Source organism: Papaver somniferum, chromosome 5 (assembly GCF_003573695.1).
Source record: "Papaver somniferum cultivar HN1 chromosome 5, ASM357369v1, whole genome shotgun sequence".
Lineage (NCBI taxonomy): Eukaryota > Viridiplantae > Streptophyta > Magnoliopsida > Ranunculales > Papaveraceae > Papaver > Papaver somniferum.
The window spans coordinates 191,379,899-191,385,670 of record NC_039362.1 but is presented as its reverse complement, the minus strand read 5'-3'; the positions used below and the strand labels follow the sequence as shown (position 1 = coordinate 191,385,670).

Here is a 5,772-nt window from a genome sequence, read left to right as displayed (position 1 = left end):
ATAATAGCTAAATCTAAAAATAACTAATTTCGATTGGCGTTATTTCCATTGATTGGATAAAGTCCAAGGAGAATATCGTACAACCTTTGACGAAAGGCTTGTACAAAGAGATAGTTAAAAATGCATCGAGGGGGATGGGGCTTAAGATCATAAATTAAACTTGCCATGAAGGATACTCAACCTTGCTGACTGGAGATCCCAAGGTCAAGGTTTCGAATGAGACAACTAATTTGTGGTGGGTAAAGGAAAACACTATCAGAGAATTTCATTCTCTGTCCCTTCCCTATGGTGTAGACGTGATAGTGTGACTGCATGTGAAAGATGACTTTTAAGAAGTCTTAATGAGTTCTATAGTTTCAGTTTAAGATTGAAGTGGAGTGTAGCAGTAACACTCTTTATGGAAACTCACATATCTGAATGAGGAAGTGGGGCCGCTTCCTATGAGAATATGAGCTTTGATTCTCTAGAGCATTCTGAGAAACAGGATATGTCCAGGGCCAAATTGGACAAAACGACACGATCTTGGCAGCAACCTTGGATATATCATCTGTGGTTGTTATCGCGAATTACATCAAATGATAGCAGTTCAATACATACTTCATTGTCTCTAGCAAGTAATCCCAGTAATATCTCACTAAGAAAAGGTTCAAGACCTCATGGACACCTCTGCCTAAAATGGTGTTTCCTGCGTTTTTTATGTGATTTTCGTTTTGATGGTTTTGGTATTACTGTAACTTAGGACCTAAGGGTCACTAAGGGTTCACTAGTTCATGCCTTTTCAGTTTGGTGAAAGGAACCTTTAGTCTCACTTGTGAGGAAGTAAAGATGAAATCTCTCTATACTATATGATTTATGCTATCCATAGTATGACCCTGTGGTCAACAAACTGTTGTGTGAGGGAGATGACGTTGGAATGGCTAGTATGACTTCAACATGCACGATCTGTTTGTCTTTTCAGCTAGTTCGGCTCGTGAGATTGGGTTGTTGATTTACCAAGATCTATTTGTGTTTTTCGTGTTTTATTGAGTTTTCATTCCTGTGGGGGATTGTTGGAAAACGATTAATAAAATATGATTTTTAAAGTTTTAATAAAAAATATAATTTATTGTTTTCTTTTGTGAATAAAAAACTTATTAGTCCCATACCATGGAGTTTCGACTTTTTAGTTGTTTTAAGAGACTATATAAGCTTTTTAGTCCCACATCGGGGAGTTCATCTTTTTAAGTTGTATTATTTCATTATATAAAGAATTTCACTACTTTTGTAAAATCTATGGGAAAGGGGATTCTCTATTTTTTAGAGAGACTCTCAAGGGAAAATATTTTATAGTGATTTATTTAACGTTCGCGATTTTCCTTAAGGGTTTTTTCATAGTTGTCAAGCTCAGGTTGAGCATCTACTACATATGCTAGTAGTAGGTGTAGTAGGATATTTTATCCCGGAGATATCCGTCCTGTGAGGGCTATAACATCACTCTTGAGTGTAGCCGGGCGCTAATGTCTTAAGGGCATCGTGTTGAACACGTGATTCACTCTGTTTTTTCAAAGTTTTGCCTTGTGGCCGTTGTGGAGATATGGGAAGCTCGCTCGTTTCGTCAAATCCATCACTGCCATTACAAAGGAGCTAAGTATCAATAACTTTTGCTTATTTTTCTTTGTTTTGATTATTGCACCCAACATATTATTCGGATATGTATGAATCAAATTCGATCAAAATATCGGTCAACGGTTTGTGATTCGGCTATAGTTCGGAACGGTATACGTACGTGTATAATTCGTTTTAGAGATATGAATTCGGTAAGCAAAATTCGGTATATACATAATAAATAATAAGTATTCATCTTAAAATGACTAATATTTGCATATATGTATACGTTATTGGAAGGAAAAATAACATTTAACATGTGGTCCTATGCGGGGTGAAGGAATTCTATGTTTTAATGCATTATATTTGAAAAATATCCAGCATTAAACAAAACAGATGCTTGGAAAGGTGGTTGGAGCGGTATCTTGCACGTGAGACGTCCAAGGTTCAAATCACTTCACCATCATTTCCTCATTATCCAGGATCGGAGTTTTAATTGTGCGCGTATAGTTCGGTCCTGTACCAGTTCGCAATAATTCACGATTAATTGTTCGGCGAATTGCTAACTAGGATCTGATTCCCCGTTAGCAACCATGCGTATTTTAATAATGATTTTCACATATAAGATTTTATAAGGGTTATAAACAGATGTACCCTTATATTTACACCCGATTTAACTATGTATCCCCGTTTTTTTCACATTTACAAATATAGGCAGTCAATTTCTCGTCAATGGTCAATTTATCGTGAGAAATTTACGCCACGTGTTTAAATCGTCTGAGAAAATAGTGCCACGTATACGTGTACCACGTGCAAAGATCTCAGGCACACATCTGGGCAAAGGAGATCTCCTTGAAAATCAAGGGTTCGAATTTAGTGTATTTGTAACCTCCGCCAACACGTGTAGTATTTATGTTTTTCTCCGCCAACACGTGTGTGATATTTGGACCGTTAATCTTAACATGTGGGCTAATGTTAACCGTACATCTTAACGAGATGAGAAAATGGACGGTGTGAGATTAAAGAAAAAACTAAGAAGGGGGAAAGAAGAAGGAAGGGTCGACCTAATCTCTTTTCTCTCATCTTCTTCCCTCGTGTCTCTCTTTTCTCTCTGTTTCAAGGACCAGTAAAGATGGTGAATCTAAGGCGTGGAAAGAAGAAGGAGAAGAAGAAACCAGAAAAAGAAAAGGAAAGGTTAGGGAAAGAAAGGTTAGCAACACCAATGTTTTCTTGTACACAGAGATTTAGGGTTTTCATTTTTTTTTCGATTTTGGAAAAGAAAGGGTTTTCTTCTATTTCATGAAATAGGGTATTCGTGTATGATAGTGATGTAGGGTTTCCGTTAATTTGTTTTTCAATTTTGGGTATTATGTAAATTGTTATGATTATTTAGGGTTTTTAATTTTTTTTTCGATTTTGAGTCTTCTGTTAGAGTTCATGATTATCGAGTGAAATACAGATTTAGGGTTTATTTCTAGGGTAATTTTTTTTACGATTTTGAAACTATTATTGATTTATGGGTTTTCTGTACATGTTTTTGATTATAGGGTGTTCTGTTTAATTTAAAAACTGTTATTGTATGTATTTTTTTCGATTAAATGGTGTTGTGTGTATGACAGTAGATGTATGGATTTAGGGTTTATTTTTTGATTACTGTTGCTATTACTCCAATGAAACGTGCAAAAATTGTTATAGAAACTGCCAGTGAATAATCTGCAAATGAAAATGTCTTTATGTATATGGCTTGTGGAATAAATTATAATGTTATAGAAGCAACCAGTGATTGCTATTTCATTTTTGTGGAATCTCTCATTTTTGAACATGAATCTATATGTAAATTTCTAACACATGAATCTCTCATTTTTGTGGAATATTATATGTGTATGTGTTTCTGTATATGAATGTTTGAATTTGAACTAACACTGTTTATGTACATTTGGCGTAGAAATGAAGTTGAAGACAATTATGCTAAGAGAGACATAAAGGTGAAGGTTGTGAACACTGTGATGAGTTTTGAATTCAAAGGGTTGGCTAGAACAGATATGGGTCTCCTTCAATTGAAAGAAAAGATCAAGCCCCTAATTAGATTGCAGCCTAATGAGGAAGTGGATTTAATATGGTATAGTGACCCATGTTTACCAGATTCATTGCTTACTGAAGAAGAATTTTGGAGGTTTTGGGATAATGCAGAAGTACATGAGAATTGGACTACACTGCATATGCAAGTTATCATTCCACATGAGTATTCAGAAGGGTTAACAGAGGTAGCTATTCCACACAAGTATTTGACACCAACAAAGTATTCAACACCAAAGAAACCAGTGAGCAAAACCAAGCAAATTCCTATAAGAACAAGTCCTAGACTATCTAAGAAGAAGAACCAATGTCAGGCAGCAAACAAGAAGTTATTCATTGACTTAGATAAAAAAGAAGTATATGTTCCTCAATTTACACAAAAAACACAGTCTAGTGTAGCTGACAACATACCTGAAGAACAATTTGAAACATTTAATCATGACTTTTGGTTTGAATCAACACAGGCAGCAAGCGTTGTTGAGGATGATCAGTATGTTGTACAACTTCCAAATGAAGAACCTGATGAGTGTCACCCTGAGCAGGATTTAGAAAACTTCAACCGTGGGTATGATAATGAAGAACAACATGCAAAGGACTATGAGGAATTTTTGAAAAAGGCTGCGGATGGTGGCTTGGCAGATAATTTTGATGATCCTAACTTTGGTGAGGTGGATGTTGATAATGACAATGAAGGTAATGTTCTCTTTTCTTGGGTATTTGATTGTTTGTTTTGTTTTTGTTTTGTGTTTGTTATAGTATCTCAAGTATCTGAAAAATGAATTTTGTATGGTTGTTTTGTGTGTTGTTTCAGAGGATCATTATGGGGATATAGTGAGTTCTGATGGAGAAGATGAAGGTAATGATATGCTTGTTTAATTTGTTTCAGTTCATTATTGTTAGTTATTGTATTTTCAAAACAAGTTAAGATGAAGGTATTGACTGGTAGGATTTGTTTGTTTGTTTGTTAGGTGGACAAGAACAAGCTAAACCAGGTGGGCCTGAATGTAATGCAACTCACCAGTTTAATGGACCTCAAGCTAATGAGACCTGTCCCACAGCAGAGTTTGAGAAAGAATATGCAGAGCACTTTAGGAAAGAAGAAGAGGAAGACTTGTTCCAAGAGGAGATAGGTGAGGAATTTAATCCTACTAAACTTGTAGTTGGTACCAAATATGTAGATAAAAATGAATTTAAGAAACATGTTAGGCATTTCTGTGTAATGAATGGACATGAATTTGTATGGAATAAATGTGATAATAAGCAACAAAGAGCAGTATGTGTTAATTGTGAGAAGACGGAATGTAAGTTCTTTATATATGGCATCAAGCGAAAAGGTGAAGGAGACACCTTTACACTCAGAGGGTATAATATAGAACACAACAACCAAGGTCGTGGAGATGGGTACAACAGAAGTGCAATTCCTCCTTATGTAGCTGATTGGTACATGGAAAAAAGAAGGGAGACAGGTTGTGATGCAGAAATACCTTGTCCATATGACTTAGCAGCACAATTTAAAAGGGACACAAAGGTCACCATTGCATACCATACTGCATGGAGGGCAAGGGTTATGGTGTTGGAGAAGCTATATAGGAGTTATGAGAAGAGTTACCAACAAGTTCCTAACTTTTGTGAAATGGTTAAGGTAATGTTACTCTTATCTCTGACATTATTTTTTCTTGTTAGTTGTTTTTGCAAATAATATTCATTTTGTCATTCTTGTTAGTTATTAATTCTACTATGTTGTATGCAGAGGAGAAACCCAGGAAGCCATTGTTCTTTCTCATATGACACTCTAGACAATACGTTCCTTTCTTTAACCATATCATTTGCTCCTGCAATAAAGGGGTGGAAGGCTGGCTGTAGAAGGGTCATTGGATTGGATGCTTGTCACTTGAATGGAAAGTTTGGTGGTGTGATGCTATGTGCAACAGGTAAATTCTTCTTTTTCTTCACTTATACATTCTTGTAATTCAATTTATATGTCATTTTGGATTATAATTCACTTTTTATATGCAATCAGGTCTGGATGTTCAGAATGGCTTAGTTATGCTAGGTATAATGGTGTGTAGGAATGAAACCATAGAAAATTGGAAGATTTTCCTTGGAGATTTG

General features: G+C 35.6%; 1 long non-coding RNA gene across 1 annotated transcript; it reads left to right on the top strand.

The window, feature by feature from the left end:
- The first annotated feature begins 4,334 nt into the window (after positions 1-4,334).
- LOC113280839 lies at positions 4,335-4,691 on the top strand. Its single transcript, XR_003325761.1, has 3 exons — positions 4,335-4,353; positions 4,472-4,516; positions 4,629-4,691. It is a non-coding gene; the product is annotated as an uncharacterized LOC113280839 (long non-coding RNA).
- Positions 4,692-5,772: the final 1,081 nt, after the last annotated feature.